The 18,317-nt window shown below is 42.0% G+C and overlaps 1 long non-coding RNA gene across 1 annotated transcript in view; it reads right to left on the reverse strand.

Moving 5' to 3' along the window:
• Positions 1-18,317, reverse strand: part of LOC119932322 — a 91,188-nt gene that overhangs the window by 20,443 nt on the left and 52,428 nt on the right. The window lies entirely within an intron of this gene.

Consider the following 18,317-nt stretch of genomic DNA (forward strand, 5'->3'; position numbering starts at 1 on the left):
GTGGGGATCACAGTCAATCCCCATTTTACAGATGGGTTACTGAGGCCCAGAGAAGTTAAGTGACTTGCCCAAAGTCACACAGCTGACAAGTGGTGGAGCCGGGATTAGAACCCATGACCTCTGACTCCCAAGCCCAGGCTCTTTACACTGAGCCACGCTGCTTCTCTTGTAATGACTAACTGGTGACATTTCCATGGATTAAAAGGTGAAGGTACATAATGAATTAAGCAAAAAAAATGTAAACCACACTTCCAAAATTTATTGAAAAATACCGTAAAGAAGCTCAGTTATTTTATCAGCCTCCTTGCTGGTCTCCCTGCCTCTAGCCTCTCCCCACTCTAATCTCTACTACACACTGCTGGGGGTGTAGATCATTTTCTGAAACACTGCTTGACACACATCTCTCCTAAACCCCCTCTATTAGCTAACCATGTCCCTTTGCATTAAACAAAAACACCTCGCTTCAAAGCTTTCCACAGTCTCAGTTCACCTACCTATCAGTTCTCTTTGCCAGTTATTACCCAGTTTGCTCTATTTGTTTCTCCAAGTTAGCCTCTACACTTTGCTCTTGACTTCGGCTTCCATCTCCTTGCTCATACTGTTTCTCTGGTTTAGAGCTGCTTCCCTCCCCAAATCTGACAGATTACTCCCCTTTCAATGCCCTTCTAAAATCCCACTTCCCCGCAAAAGCCTTCTTTGATAAGTTTCCCAGAACCCTAAATCATCTAACCCATCAGCTATCTTTGGCACCTTTGAATTTATTTATGCTCATCCCTTCGTATATACGCTTATTCATTTACACATTGGATTATTTATTCTGATTACTCAATTTGTTTATACTTTTTATGTCTGTTTCTCCCATTAGGTTTAAGCCCTTTATGGCAGGGAATGGCTTTGTATTTCCCAAGTGCTTAGTACTGCATGTTGGGCATGTGGGAGCTCAATAAATAATATTGCTACTACTACTTTATTAAAGACTGAGGGGAAACAGATTCAGTAGCTGTGGTGTTCTGTTACATGGGAGAGACCATCTCACCCTCGATATTTCAAATGACAAATTGAGCGTCATACGCTGTTTTTCATTGTCAGTCAGCCCGTCTTGTCCAGGGGAAAGAGAGGGTGCAGCAACCACTCCATCCCCCCAGTATCCTCCAGGTGCTATCACTGGCTTCCTTGCCCTGTTGACCTCTACTTTGCCCCCATACCCTGCTCGGAACTTTGTGGTGATGAGTAACTAATTCCTGGCTACAGCAAATCATCCGGACACAAATATTTTCTTTTTCCCTTTCCTTGGGCCAGAAAGCACAACCACCTGCCCATTCCAAAAGTACAGCTTGTCCTTGGTTGTACTCTAAGGAATGGATAAATCAAAATAACCATCACAAACCTTGCCCTCAAGGAGCTTTTCAGCTATAGGATATCAGGGAGTGGAATATGATTCATTAAGAAGGAAATGGAGTTATATTCTTCACAATTTTCTACCTCAGGCATACTCTATGACAAAGGGATTAGAAAAATAAAACCAGAAAAATCCCACTGTCATTTCTGATTACAATGATTAAGGCATAGAGTATATCCTAGGAATGAATAATTGAATGAAAAGATTTAAAAATTCATTTAACAGTACTGCTTGATGTTCTAATCATTTCATTATTACAAACTAATGAACTGTAGTAGGAAACATTTTATTAAACAGTTATCTTCTCAGGTATCCAAATATTTCCATTCCCATTAATCAATTTATATTTGATTGGTAGGTGACATTTGCAGTCAGATGAGACCATTAAATATCCTCTTACTTCATGCTCCTCAGAGATAACTAGAGAATTCTTAAAAATGTACTTTGATACCATATTCAAGACTAAAGGTATCTAAGTTTGGTTATTAGGGTATCATAAACAGCAAACAATTATGTTCTGACAAATGCTGGAAACAGAAAAATTATATGTTAAAATATTGCAGGCTTTTAACACCAACCTAGGCAGACACACAGCCCTTTCTTTTGCAGGCTCTTAACACAAACCTAGGCAGACACACACCCCTTTCTTTCCTTTATTGCTCCATTTCTTCCTGACACCCTCACAAACTTGGCATGAATTGGGAATATCCCAAGTACAGATTCTTACATTTTCTACAGCTCTTTTTTTTGCTGAATAGCTGATTATATTTCATCCCAGGAGCTGTGTAATACTGCCAAACTGGCTTCAACTCATTTTTTAAAAAAACCAAACAATTTATGAATGTAACATGAATTTCCGAATTTAGCTAATTATTTGTTCTTTTACCTTTCCGAGTAGCTAAATAAAATAAACCCGTGTGTAATTTCTCAATCCATTTTCCATAGTTTAGATGAATAAGTTCCTTTCTGATCTTGATTCTTTCAATTGTATTTGAGTGTTTACTGTGTGCAGAGCACTGTACTAAGAGCGATGAACTTCAAATCTCTGTAAATTGCCGAAAAATATAAGCCTAATTTCCTTGCCTGAAGTATTGAGAGTGGGCTACTAAGAAACCAAGAGAGGACGGCCCACTGACTAAAGGCTCCTTGTGGACAGGGATCATGTCTACCAACTTTATTGTATTTTCTCAAGCACTTAGTACAGTGCTCAATAAATACCATTGATTGATTGATTTAGGGCAGTAACTGTCTTCTTGCCTTAAGCTCCATCTAAGTATGCTACATGGCAACCATGCCTGTAAGCACAAAACCAATTGATATGGTTTTGGCCTGTTTGGCTTGCAGTGTGGGTCAAAGCAATTTTAACCCAGAGTGTAGCCAAGGAGTCATGCCCTCATCCCTTCTCCAGCTCCTGAATGTACCTCAGGAACTCCAGGCTATAAGTTCCTTGTAGGCAGGGAACATGTCTGTGAACTCTGCTGTATTGTACTCTCTCGATTGCTCTGTTCACAGGAGGTATCAGTAAATATCATTGATTAATTGAACTGGGTTGCTGGAGGATGCTACTTCCCAAGCAACAATTCTCCAGTTAGACTGTGAGCACCATGTCGGGCAGGGACTGTGATGGCTCTGATTATCCGGTGTCTACCTCAATATTTAGTACCCTGCTTGACACAAAATAAGTGCTTAAGAAACCCCACAGTAATTATCCACTTAAACCACACCCAGCAGGAAGTGGAGAGGGGTATTTTCCTCCTCTACAGCACCAGAGGGAGTGATGCTGAACCTCCTGTTGCTGCCAGGACAAAATTCACCCCAGGAGCTAATTGATAATAATGATAATAATTGTGGTATTTGTTAAGCACTTACTGTGTGTCATGCCCCGTTCCAAGCACTGGGGTGGGTACAGCCAAGTCAGGTTCGACAGAGTACTTGTCCCACATGGGGCTCACAGTCTTTATCCCCATTTTACAGATAAGGTAACTGTAGCACAGATAAGTGAAGTGACTTGCCCAAGTCACGCAGGTGGTAGAGCCGCTATTAGAACCCAGGTTGTTCTGGCTCCCGGGCCCGTGCTCTATCCATTAAACAATACCACTTCTCTGGCTGTTCATCAGTAACATTAGCTAATTCCTTAAAGTTTACTTGAAAAGAGTTAGAGCTCAATGAGGGACTGAGTATAGTAACCAGATTGTGGATTAATCTGACCCCTTGTTTTTCCTCTTTCTGGCCATCTCTCAGTCATGTCCTTGCTCATCTGAACCATTTCTGGAGTCTTGATAAAGGAAATGGAGAGACAATGCCCATTCTATTATTTTGGCTACTTGTTAGCAGCTCTCAAAAGTCTGGTTGGAGAGGAGATTAAAACTATCATCTGAAGTGTGATGCCCTTGAACATTATAACCATGCACAGATAAGTGACTGTGCCTTAAGTTGCATGTTTTCATAACCTGCTGATTTGAACCCATTCATCTCTGAAAAAATCCACTCTTGCATGCAGATTGGAATACCAACATTTAATATGACTTTATCCAGGCCCTCATGCACCTTGATTTAGTTGGAAGACTTACTGAACTTTAAGAAAATAACCAACACACATTAAAACAGTCTTCGAATCCCATCTCAGCCACTTGTCAGCTGTGAGACCTTGGGCAAGACACTTAACTTCTCTGTGCCTCATTTACCTCATCTGTAAAATGGGGATTAAGACTGTGAGCTCCACGTGGGGCAATCTGATCACCTTGTATCCCCCCCAGTGCTTAGAACAGTGCTTTGCACATAGTAAGCGCTTAACAAATACCACCATTATTATTATTACCAAGGGAGATTGTGGCATCTCTTCATATACTAAAAAAATAGAAGAGTTGACCATCACTCCTGGATGGTTTTAGCTGAGCTGTTGGAAGATCCATTCGTTAGCCTGGTTTTCTATATGTTCCTATCTTTTAACTGTGTGCAACATAGCCTCAGCCTACCACCATCTCTCATTAATTGTTTTTAAACATAGTTCCTAAATAACTTAAATAATGCATTTTTTTGGCTATGTAAGACTTCCTATTCTTTGCTAAACACACTACATACTCAGAAGGTACTATACTGTGGTGTAGGTTATCATGTTCTGCAAAGAGGGTACAGAAAACATTTGTGACTAGAAGGCTAATAATAATGATGATGCCCTCGAAGAAGAAGAAAAAAAAGACTGTGGGCTCTCCAGATACTTTCAACACTGTTAGAAATCAAGGTCACAGGCTTGACCATGTCTGCCTGAATCAGAATCCTTCATTTCCACAAGGTTGTTTGGGACTTTTGGAAGGGCACCATCTTCTCTGCCAAAAGTGGTGACAAGGTTCAAACCCTACCCTCCCTGATCTTCCTCCTCCACTTTCTGGAGGTCCAGCTAAGACCTCTTAGGAGAAGAGTTAAAAGAAATAACTCAAGTGAAGCTAGTTCTATTGCTATATGCTCCAGCCTGCCTATTGTCCCCGAGATCTAGACAGAAAGACTTGCCTGTGGGAATGTATTTCTCTCTACTCAAGATACACCAGGGGTATAAAACAAGTAAACTAGTGTGGGTTAATTGGCCGGTATTTTAGTCTGAACCCCTTGTCCCACCTTCTCCTCAAGCCAAAATCTCAAGCAGCATGTGGCCAAACTGTATGGTTGGTTAATCGGATCTTCAGTTTGGTCCCAACAGTCTCAAAGTTCAGCTGATGTAAATACTACCTAAGCACTTACTTGATAATGAGCACGGGACTAAGCTCTTGGAAGAGTATAATAGAGTTGGTAGACACAAACTCTGTTCTTTGGGAACTTACAATCTAGTATCTTTACTATTCTCATTTGTGATGTTTGCCATTTATGTTGTCAACTAAATCCTTATTTTGATCTTGCCGAGTTTGGTTCAGTCATGACTGCTGGGACCTTACACTCTCAATCAGATCCTGAATGGAGTTCCTAATTCATAACTTCCTTTAGTAGTCTAACCTGTAAGCTCCTTGTGGGCAGAGAACATGACTACCAACACTATTGTACTCTTTCAAGTGCTCAGTACCGTGCTGTGCCCAAAGTAAGTGCTGAATACCTATGCTTGATGGATTAAACATACAATGGCTGATATTGGTTCTCATTTATGGTTATATAGCAAAGCTACCCCACTTTTAGTCTGAAGAAATAGCCTTGTTGGATCTAATATAGAATTTTATGTTTTTAGTACTGCAGCATTGAGAATGCTTTAACTTGCATTTTTATTATAACCTTTGCTCTTCAGAAAAATAGAAACAGGAATGTTCTTTCAGTGGAACATGTGCTTTCACTATATGTTAATAACTTAAATGGAGGACTAGACATTTACCTTGCTGACTGTGCTCTATTCCTAGCTTGCAGGTGATTGACTTTGATTTGATCTTGTGTGCCAACTCTGAGAACAGAGTTTTTACAAAACCAAAGGACCTTCTAGTCCAAGCCAAACAATGCAAATCAGAATTTCATTTATATCAGGTATGAAGGCAGCTTTTATTTTAAGATACATAATTATCTGTCTTTTGTGGAGTGGAGATACCTTTAAATGGAGGCAGCATTTGAAAGGCTTAAGAAAAGTGTGGGTGTGGAAGAAGATTATGAAGGAAGAGAAAGCATTTTCTAGATGAATAAGAAAGGAGCTGTTGTAGCCAAATGGGAACAATGCAAGGGCGTAGAAATCTAAGGGTTAGGTTGCAGGCATGTAGAAGGAACACAGAACTGAGTGTCCGGTTGGAACAAACCAAATTTGATAGAGAAGATAGGAAACAGACAATTACTCTCCCCACCTTCAAAGCTTTATTGAAGGCACAAGAAGCCTTCCCTGACTAAGCCCTCATTTCCTCTTTTCCTACTTGCTTCTGTATTACCCGGATTTGCTCCCTTGATTCATACCTCTCTCAGTCCCTCACTTATGTACGTATCTGTAATTTGTTCACGTATATTAATGTTGGTCTCTTCCTCTAGACTGAAAGCTCTTTGTAGCCAGGGAATATATCTACCAACTCTGTTATACTGTACTCTCCCAAGTGCTTAGTATAGTGTTCTGCACAAAGTAATTTCTCAATAAATATGATTGATCAAAATGTGGTGAACAATTTAGAATATGAGGTGAACTACAAGATAAAAGAGGAAGCAACAACATCATAGTAAATCAGTAGTATTTACTGAGCACATATCAATGTACCCTACACGGCATTTTGGAGCATACCATAGTAATAGAAGTCATGATTCCTGTCCTCAAGGACCTCACAAATCTAACAGAAGCAACACACACACAAAATGATTTACTGAGAGAAGAAAGAGGAGAATGGGAAGTGTCTATGCAAGGAAATAAGAAGGGAGGAAGGTGGTCAGAGATCAAATGCAAAATGTAAAATAGCAGAAAAAGAAAGAGAATGATGTTTAGGAGAACTCAGTATGCTGTCATGAAAGCCACTAGGCAGACTGCAAGCAACAGAAACAGATTATAGATTGAATGAGATCTGGGTGGACAGGGCAGAGCAGAAAACAGTAGCAATGATATATGCAGCTCAGCTAGTGGGTACAAGGCAAAGGAGCATTTCTCATCAAGTCAAGGAGCCTAGCCTAGGGGAAAGAGCACAGGCCTAGGAGTCAGAGGACCTGGGTTCTAATTCCTAATCTGTCACATACAAGCTGTGTGACCTTGAGCAAGTCACTCTTCTGCAAAATGAGGATTTAATACTGTTCTCCCTCTAACTTAGACTGGGAGTCCCATGTGGGACCAGACTATCTTGTATCTACCCCAGAGCTTAGATACAAAGCTTGACACAAGCTTGACACAAAGTGCTTAACAAATACTATATTTTTATTAGTAGAGTCGCATTAGTATTATTAAGGACTCCTTTTTGCTGAAATTTGGTAATGAGCTCTTCCCATTTTCTGTGTTAAGCTTATTTTGGCACTGAACTTCAACAAAAATTCATATCAAATTTCCCATCATACATTAGACTTGTACCAAGTAAAGACAACCAGGATGGGAAGAGCAACTGGTCTCCCATCAGGCTCTTCAGTCTTTCACCCAATCTTTCACCCATAGGTAGATGGTTCAGTAAGTCACCTTTAAAGTGACTTTTAAAGTCACTTTTAAATATGGACAGAGAAATAATTGACTATTTCCATCAGGGATAACTTCCATTTCTTCTTCTCTTCCGACACCAGCCTCTCCCCTGTGTAATATAGTCCACCATCTCTAAGAAGCCTCCCACTCTCATCTCCCACATATTATCTGCAAGAGCGTAAGAAACTCCAACTCCTTGCAGTTTGCATGGCTTGGAAAACCTTTTCCAGAGAGATAGTCCCATCTTGTTGGCCTTACTTCTATGACCTTGCCCACTCCAGCTCTCTAAAGCTTGAGAATCTGGGTCCTGCTGGCAGGGTCCAGTGACAATTTGTTAGGGAATTATGCATTTGGCCGGAAGCAGGAGGAGAGTGCAGGGCTATGATTACAATGACTTTTTTCCTCTATATGGGGCACCCTACTGAACTCACAGAAAGACTGCCTTTGGGAATGCCAAAGGTCTACTTTTAGTTCCTTCTCCAGGAATGTTTTCTTCAGGTCTGTAAGATTTATAACTCCAGTGAAGCAGCCAAAAGACAAATTTCAGCTTTGCAGGCATCTTGTCAGGACACGCAAAGACAGTTTTGGGATTAGACGTGGTTGACTAGGGATTTCACGACTAGATGTCTTGAAAAGTCTTTGCTCTATTCCTCTACTGAATTCTTCTTACTCTTCCCATAGTCCCTGGCAGCCACAAGCATCTTTTCCTTTTTGCTTCAGCAACTTTCCTGTCAGCCTTTAATTACTTTGAGCTGGCTTCTTGCTCCTTTTCAGGGAAGTAGAAATTCAGAAATCCTTTCAGCCTCTAATTCTGGCTCTCACCCCAGCCCCATCAAAGAAATTGTGGGTTCTTGCTAAGTACAACTTCTCATCCAGTTTGTCATATGCATTCTTCAAGAGGACGCAGCTGAAGAGAAACACCACTTATATCGACACATAGCGGCCAACAAAAACTAATAATTGGGGTATTAAGTGCTTACTATGTGCCACACACTGTGTGGATATAAGATAATCAGATCAGATATAGTCCTTGTCCCATCTGGGGCTCATAGATCATGAGGAAGGGAGTGCAGATGTTTTACCCTCATTTTACAGATGAGGAAACTGAGATAGAGAGAAGTTAACTGGTTTGCCCCAAGGTGTCACCACACACAAGTGACTTTTCCCCTAACCCCTAGAGGGGTTGATTTAGATGTATCAGATTTCAAGGGGATACCAACCATGTCACAATACTGACAGCTGAAATAAATGAGTCTGGTACAAGATTCTGTGCTATTACTCTTTCAAAGAAAGTGAAAAATGAGTGTGGGGGTGGAGATTACCCATATCAACAATGTGACAACCCTGCAAGAGGATTTAAAGAAATACATTCCCCTGCCTTCACCAAAATGTCTCCAGCCCCTCCCCAGTAAATGGTGAATAATGGTCTTGAGGGACGCCAATAACCCCTTTGCCGACTCCCATCCATCTACACATACAGTGTACTGGGCCAGTGACAATACATTGGTAGAGGAATTAGGAATAGGAGTTGGTAGATATGTTCCCTGCCCACAATGAGCTTACAGTCTATAAGGGGAGACAGACATTAATATAAATGCATAAATTACAGATATGTACATAAGTGCTATGGGACTTGGGTAAGAGTGAACGAAAGATGAAAATCCAAGTGCAAGGATGACTCAGAAGGGAGTGGGAGAAGTGGAAATGAGGATTTAATCGAGGAAGGCCCCTTGGAGGACATGTAGGTGGGGAGAGTGATCATCTGTCAGACATGAAGAGGGAGGAAGCTCCATGCCAGAGTCGAGCAATTTTTATATTCTGTCACTATGTTCCACTTCATAATGGAAAATGCAGATTTGCAGCCCCCTGTATAAGACCTTCTGCTCTGTAGAGGGAAAAGTGCTCTATAACTCTAATATGTGAAAAAAACAAATAAATATGAGGAATTGTAAAAAAAGGAATTATTCATTGTCCTCCTCTAAAAAGACTATAAATGCCCAGAAAAATCTCATTTCTCCCTAACACCTGAAGTAGCTGAGGCAGTGTTTGTGAACATAAATTATACTGGCAGATGAGAAAAAAAAACTACATCAATCATCGTTTCTCACTTTGAAATTGATGTGGCAGCTAGGAACACCAGAAAAGATTTCCTTTCTTTAATCTTCGCTATCATCCTAAGATGTTAGGGTATTTGTGGGCTATTCAGACAAGGAGCATGCTTATGGACTGATGAAAAATAACAGCATACAGTAAATTCTCCCGTGTAATAGTGTAGTTATGTTCTTAGAAAACACCATATAAAAGTATTTTATAGGAGTCAATGATTTGATGGGCATTAAAGAGTTAGGGTCTCCAAGATTTCATTTTTCAGATTTAAGAGAAAGAATGTTTTGATGCTTTTAAAGACTGCACGTCGGGATAAATATGAATATATTTGTTTTTAAGTCATGGGCATCTGAGTTCATTTTTTCCTGTGTGTGACACAACTGCATTTTTGCCTGTGTAGCTAAGTCCGTGTTTTTCATTTAGTCTTACCTTCACAGCATCTATGCTTGTTCATTCATCCCTTGATTGTTTCTTTAAATGAGTGGGATACGGAAAAAAAAATCTTGCTACTCTCTCTTCCCACATCTTCAATAATAATAATAATTTTGGTATTTGTTAGGGCTTTACTAAGTGCCAAATACTCCATAGGGTCTGGGATAGGGCCAAGCTAATCAAGTTGGACACAGTTCCTGTCCCACATAGGGCTTGCAGCATAAATAGGAGGGAGAACAGGTATTAAATTCCCATTTTACAGAGGAGGAAACTGAGATAAAGAGATGTGAAATAACTTTTTTTAATGGTAGTTGATGAGTGCTTATTATGTGTCAAAAACTGTAGTTGATGAGTGCTTATTATGTGTCAAAAACTGTTCTAAACACTGCTAATTGGTAGGATAATCCCTTCCCCACCAGAGGGCTCACAGTCAAGTAGGAGGGAGAACAGGTATTAATTGAAGCCACATTTCACTGTCCTCAAGGAGCAAACAATCTAGAGGGGAAGACAGACACGTAAATTAGTTATGGATGGGGGAGTGAAAGGGTTTATAAAATAGCCCTCTCAATCCAAACACTACCTCATCTGTAAAATGGGGATTAAGACTAATCCCCCCTTTTAGACTGTGAGCCCACTGTTGGGTAGGGACTGTCTCTATATGTTGCCAACTTGTACTTCCCAAGCGCTTAGTACAGCGCTCTGCACACAGTAAGCACTCAATAAATACGATTGATGATGATGATGATGACTATGAGCCTGATGTGGGGCAGGGACTGTGTTCAACTTGATTAGCTTGCATCTATCCCAGCACTGAGTATAGTGCCTGGCACAAAGTAAGTGTTTAATAAATGCCACAAAAAATCCTGTCCTTACTAAGATTTAACCCATTTCAAGAGAGGAAACTGTGGCCTCAATTGAAAGGGCAAAACACATTAATAATAATAATAATGATTTTCGTATTTGTTAAGTGCTTACTATGTGCAAAGCACTGTTCTATGTGCCGGGGAGTATACAATCAATCAATCATATTTATTGAGCGCTTACTGTGTGCAGAGCACTGTACTAAGCGCTTGGGAAGTACAAGTTGGCAACATATAGACACAGTCCCTACCCAACAGTGGGCTTACAGTCTAAAAGGGGGAGACAGAGAACAAAATCAAACATACTAACAAAATAAAATAAAATAAAAATAAAATAAAATAAAAATAAAAATAAAATAGGTGATCAGGTTGTCCCATGTGGAGCTCATAATCTTAATCCCCATTTTACAGATGGGGTAACTGAGGCCTAGAGAAGTCAAGTGACTTGCCCCAAGTCACACAGCTGACAAGTGGCAGAGTCGGGATTTGAACCCACAACCTCTGACTCCTAAGCCCGGGCTCTTTCCCCTGAGCCACACTGCTTCTCTGGGAGTTACTCTTCAGTATCAGTTTATTAAAGGAGCCCCTAGCTGCAGGGGGAGATTGCTGCTGTCACCACACCATACCTCTGCCTACCCAAGAATTACGATGCAACATTCCATGCCCAACTTGGTCAGTTCTCTGGTCACCTCAAGGTGTGCTGCAATTCTTGCAATTGTTTCTGGATCATTGCTGCTCTCTGGTGGTTGCTTAGATTGAAATTTAATTCTGCCATAGAGCCCCCCAAATAAATGACCATCTCCTGGGACTCTGAAAGACCCCAGTGGGAACTGAATCTGTATGGCTGCATTGGACTGGGATGGAAAGCCCAAGCCAGGAGGCAGGCCAGTAACACTCATCTGGCATTATGATGGAGACAGACTCAAACTGAACTGAGCCAAACAGCTCAGCACCTTGGGGCTATTTAAAGGGGCTGCACTTCTTTCAAATATACCCCTACTACTCTAACAAGATTTTTTTTTTAATCCTGAGAATTGGAGCAGAAGATAGTGGATTCCACATTGATCTGATGTTTTAATTTAGCACTTACAAAGGACTGAGCGCTGTGCTGGGGTAGAAACAAATAAAAAGTTCAGAAGCAGTCCCTGTCCCACAAGGAGCTCACAATCGAAGTGCTGGAGGACAGGCAAATGGCAAATGGGAGTACTGTAACAGGGCACAATGGGAGCTATTAAAAACCCAGAATTCAAAAACTAAGAACATTACATGGAAAAATGTTCTTGGATGCTTCTTGCACTCTTCATTCACCCATCAGCACTTAGCTTATTTATTTATAATAATATCTGTCTTCTCTGCTAGGCTGTAAGCTCCTTGTGGGCAGAGAGCATGTTTACCAGTTCTGTTATAGAGTACTCTCCCAAGTTCTAAGTACAGTGGTCTGGGAGGAGATCTGGGTTCTAATCTGGGCTCTGCCACATGCCTGATGTATGAGCTTTTCTGTGTTTCAGTTTCCTCATTTGTAAAATGTGGTTAAAATATCAGTTCTCCCTGCCCTTTAGATGTTGAGCACCACGTGAAATCGGAACTTCGTCCGACCTGCATCATCATCACTAATACTATTTGAGCACTTACTAGATGCAGAGCACTGTACTAAGCACTTGGAGAGTATAATAAAGCAGAGTTGGCAGATATGCTCCCTTCCCATAGTGGGCTTACAGTCTAGATCTGATTATCCTCTATCTACTCCAGCACTCAGTTCAGTGCTTGACCCGTAGTAAGCATTCAAATACCTCAGTTATTATTATTGTGAGTCAGGATGGGGGCACTGCCTTGAATGTCAGGAAACCCCAACAGATTTCAGAATTTGGAATCATGCAGCAACTTTGTGCTTGCGGGTCTCTTCCACTCCTAGCGTCTCCGCCCCCCCACCCCCAGACGCTTGAAGGTCTGGGTTTGTTTCCCAACCCTCCCAAGACCAGAGCTCTATCCCATTTCCTCCCACCCGAACAAACCCAAGATAAGAGCCACTGCCACCCAGAACTTGGAAGATCAGGTTTGCCTTGGATGACTTCTTGTGGGCAGGGAATGTGTCTACCAACTCTGTTGTATTGTACTCTTCCAAGCACTTAGAACACTGCCCTGCACACAGAAAGCACTCAATAAATACAACCGATTGATCGACCAAGCCAACCACTGAAGATATCAAGAGGTCTCTTGCTCTCTGAAACTGTTCAGTATCTTGAAGTGTTTTTTTAACAGACAAAAAGCAGCAGGGCTCTGGGAATCTGCCATTAAGTAGATTTCTGCCCAGTTTTGCAGGCAGTTGCATAACGGACACATATGTCAAAGTCCCAAATTGTTAAACCTCAGTGGTCTCCCAATTGATGCATATAGGAAAAGAGACTGAAAAGCTATAACTTTTTTCTTTGAAAATAGCCAACCACCACAGAGGCAGTCATTTGAGAAAGAAAGTGCCGCAGCTAATGATGATGGATTCTCCCATCAGAACCATGGACCGGACTGAGACCCAAGACTTCAGACAGCTGCTCAATGCAGGCTGTATACAGCAAGAACTCTGGTGCTCAGTTGAGCGCTGTATATATTCAAGCACAGCACAGCACTCTCCACTTGCTATTCTGCCTCAGCCATAGAGCATTTGGGAAACCTTTATCATCACTCTGGACTTCCCTACTTTCATCAGAAGTGTAATATTCCTCACCACCTCACAGGTGATGGGAAGAATTTTGAGTCAATAATCCATAAAACAAATAGTGTCCTTGTAAATAGTACTTGCTTCAAACCATTTTTAGAAGTCTTTTTTGGTACACATAGCTTATTCCCAAGTACAGGATGGCTGTGAAGTCTGTGCCTCCTGAGGGAAATTCCAGGCCACCCATTCATTGTTTCAAACTGGGGCAACATTGAAAATGTTCATCGGCTGGCCATTTTAGGACTTAGGTCATCAATCAATGTAGCTCATGCTGTGTGGCTGTTTGCATTTATGACCCAATGGATTTTTCAAAATAATTTGTCAGTGTTGAAGTAATTTGGGAAGTAAACAATGAATTGGACTGGGAGTCAGGAGACTCCACGTCCTTTACTTGCCTGCTGGGAGTCCTTGGACAAGTCACTTAACCTCTTCGGGCTTTGATCTCCTCATCTGTAAAATGGGAAATCAATATCTGTTCTCCCCTCCTTCAGTCTGTGGGACAGGGATTGGGTCTGACCTGATTGTATCTACCCCAGCACTCAGCAAGCACTTAAATACCGCAATTAGTATTATCCTTATCATTACATGCCAGGCTATTTGCGTTCTTTCTTAATTCAGTTCACTGGAACATATTATTGGGAAAACAAATCAAAGAGCTTTAGATTCTGAAACAATGCTGTACTTTTAGGGGCGACAAAGCAATACCGAGTATGAGCCCTGAGCAAAGGCTTCCACCTGCTGGCCCCCAGGAGTGCCTTGAGGCCCAGAAGGCAGGCCACTCAGCCGGCCTGGAAAGGCCTCCTCCTCTTCTCCTCACTCGCATCCTGAGAAACCACAGGCAACCTGGTCCCCAGGGCCAATCGATCAATGGTACTGATTAAGTGCTTATTTTTTGCAGCGCAAGGGAGGTAGCAGGGCTATTTCGGAGCCCCAGCACAGCCTGATGGAGAGCAAAGGCAGTTTCAAGCCATGGCACGGGGCAGGTTGGGAGAGGGTGACCATACCCCATTCTAATCAATCTATTAATACTATTTATTGAACACTCTGTGTGCAGGACACTGGACAAAACTCTTGGGAGAGGACAGTAGAGTTGGTAGACACAATGATCCCTGCCCATGGCGTAGTGGATGGAGCATGGGCCTGGATGTCAGAAGGTCATGGGTTCTAATCTTGACTCCACCACTTGTCTGCTGTGTCTTGGGCAAGTCACTTCACTTCTCTGTGCCTCAGTTGCCTCATCTGTAAAATGGGAATTGAGGCTGTGAGCCCCATGTGGGACTGGGATTGGGTCCAACCTGATTTGCTTATATCTACTCCAGTGCTTAGTGCAGTGCCTGGCACATAGTAAGCGCTCAACAAATACCACTTACAAACAACATCTTGATTCCTCATGACAGAATCCCCGAGACGGTCCCCTCTTTGCCCATGCCCTTCGGGCCAGATTGACCCCTCCAGCCTTCCTGTATGGAGAAATAGATTCCTGGTGTGTGGATGGAGCCTAGAGAGAGCATTTCATTCCCAAGGTCCCCATGCCTCCTGTTCCTGCACTCAGCACTCACCTGTCACCCACCCCTCCTTCCATGAAAAGGCAGCCCGGAGGTAGTAATTACTACAGTCAAGGCAGTGTTAATTAAACAGCCCCACAGCAAGAGGCCCTATCCTCAGCCCTGCTGCTGCCAAAGACCTACCGTGGGAGGCAGCGGGCCTGTCGGGAGGAAAATAAACTGCTTTCCTAGCAAGCTGGCTCCTGTAAGACAGCACTGGATTCCTTAAAGAGACAAATACAACAACAAAAACCCAGTTCTTGCAGGTCTTTTGAATTTCAAAAGCACAGGGCAAACCTCAAAGGCCAGTGTGTCAAGGTGAAAGGAAATATCGATTGTCCTATAAATGCCATGCATCCCGCAAACTACCCTGCTCTCAAGGAGTCTAAGGGCTTTATCAACATCAGGCTGGAGTCTCCTCTGTTGAACTCAGAAGCAAGAACTATTCACCCTCCGTTTCTCCATCAGCAAGATGGTGTAACATACCCAGTTCCTCTCAGAGATGTTGTGAGGACAAAGGAGTTTTGGAAGAAAGGAATTACTTTATATAACTCCATCATTATCATCTGAGATTCCCAGTTGCACATATAAACCTTGTTTTCACCACACCCGAACTTAAGTCTAATGAATCACAACATCAAGGAGGCCCTTTGAAGAGTTCACAGTTATTTTCAAGTCAAAGTATTTGTTGAGCTCTTAATGTGTGTAGAACACTACTAAGTACATGGGACAGGACAATACAACAATATAGCGGACACATTCCCTGATATTTCCTCCCCATTTGAAAGACCAAACAGAGAGGCAGAAACCCCACAGGAACCTGGCTAAGGTGCTAATAACAGAAACCCCACAGTAACCTGGCTAAGGTGCCAATAACTATAATATGGTGGATCATACAGGTATAGGATGGCAAATGTCCAGTTCGGTTGGAAGATGTACTAGAGTCTCCTATTCAGTACAGCCTATGTCCTATCTTCCTCCAAGTCCCTCCTCCCTCCATCAGGAGAGGCATGAAAGCAAAGTGGCCTAGTGAAAAAAGCACAGTCAGAGGAATATACTGCAAGCTTGTCCCTCTAGACTTTAAGCTCGTTTGGGCATGGGACATGTCTATGAACTCTGCTGCAGACCAAGCCCTTAGTATAATGGTCTGTGTTCAGTAAGCCCTCAATAATACTACTGATTGAAAACAGCTTTGTCTGCACTGAATTATTTTCACCACCCCGCTGCCCAACATGGTAGGTGTCGGCACTACAGTGGAAGTGGGAGATTCCAAAAATTCCCCCAAGGTTTGTTTCTAGAGGCCAAATGAGAGCCTTGTTCAAACTGATTCAAGAGGGAGGGAAGCAGAGTCTTGTCAAATGAAAAATAAAGAAAGCTACCAAAATAAAACATCCAGAAAGCCTACCTTGCTTTTTCATTTCATTTGCCAGGATGCTGCTGACTTAAAAATAGATGCTCACAAGGCATTTGAATTTCTTAAACACCAAGAGAGATTTTTCTTTCTCAAATCATTGCACAATTAGCAAATCATTAGCAGCACTTAGGGTGTTTTTGAGTCTTGCTTAGATCTTTCTGAAGCAAAACTCCAGCCCATGTTCTACAATGCAAAATTCCCACAAATTCAAGTTGCTACTGTTCAGATAAAATGCTAAGTCAGTTCCCAAGTAGGCAGAACTGGGGATGAATACCCAGAAAGGCATGCCAGACAGATATGGAGTTGGACAGAAGGAGAGCAATCTTGTTCATTTCTCCTCGTGTTGTTGAAAATTTTATTCCATTAACTTTTACCGAGTCTGAACCTCCCTATTTTCTTCTTTGCTACCTGAAAACAGTTCACTCTAAAGAAAGAGGCAGAATAGAATAGTCCCAAGGCCTAGCAGCACATTGGGTCACTAAGATGCATTTTACAATCTCCAAAATGAATAATAAATTCTACCTGGTTACATTTCAAGAGGCTAAAAGAACAAAACCATGGCAGTGTTTTCAATTTACAGCTGCTGCCACTACATGAGACATTTCAAATATTAATGATAGGAGGAGAGAAAATGAATATCTCCACCCACGTTTCTGTGGAAATGTGTGGGGGTTAGAGGACTGGAAGCAAGAAGAGATAGAGAGAGGCTGAAGACAGGAAGGGAAAAGGAAGCCTGAAGGATGTAAAGGTGGGGAGAGCAAGCACGAAGATGAGAAAAATTTATTTGGTTTAATGTCAATCAGTGGTATTTATTGAGCACCTTCTCTGGGTAGAGGCTTGGGAGAGTATAATGGAGTGAGTAGACTCTGGTAACCAGCATGGCCTAGTTGAAAGAGCCTGGGATTCAGAGAACCTGGGTTCAAAACTCAGTTCCACCACATACCTGTTATGTGACTTCGGCCAAGTCACTTAATAATAATAATAATGGTATTTGTTAAGCGCTTACTTTGTGCAAAGCACTGTTCTAAGCGCCGGGGAGGCTACAAGGTGATCAGGTTGCCCCACGTGGGGCTCACAATCTTAATCCCCATTTTACAGATGAGGTAACTGAGGCTCAGAGAAGTGAAGTGACTTGCCCAAAGTCACCCAACTGACAAGTGGCAGAGTCGGGATTTGAACCCACAACCTCTGACTCCAAAGCCCGGGCTCTTTCCACTGAGCCACACTTAACTTCTCTATGCCTCAGTTCCCTCGCCTGCAAAATGTGGATTTAATATCTGTTAATAATAACAATCATAATAATAATAATTGTGGTATTCATTAAGTGCTTACTATGTGCCAGACACTGTGGTGGATTCCAGCAAATCGGGTTGGACACAATCCCTGTCCTAAATGGCGCTCACAGTCTCAATCCCCATTTTACAGGCACAGAGAAGTGAAGTGACTTGTCCAAGGCCATACAGCAGACAAGTGGCAGGGCTGGGACTAGTACCCATGACCGTTTGACTCCTAGGTTTGTCTCTATCCAGTACTCCATGCTGTTCTCCCTCCTACTTAGATTATGAGTCCCATGTGGAATCTGATTATCTTGTGTCTACCACAGTGCTTAGTGCAGTGGTTGGCACATTGGAAGTGCTTAACAGATATATCAATCAATTATATTTGAGTACTTACTATGTGCAGAGCACTGTAATAAGTGATTGAGTATGACAATATAACAGACACATTTTCTGCCTACAGCGAGCTTAGATACTG

Source organism: Tachyglossus aculeatus, chromosome 9 (genome assembly GCF_015852505.1).
Source record: "Tachyglossus aculeatus isolate mTacAcu1 chromosome 9, mTacAcu1.pri, whole genome shotgun sequence".
Classification (NCBI taxonomy): domain Eukaryota; kingdom Metazoa; phylum Chordata; class Mammalia; order Monotremata; family Tachyglossidae; genus Tachyglossus; species Tachyglossus aculeatus.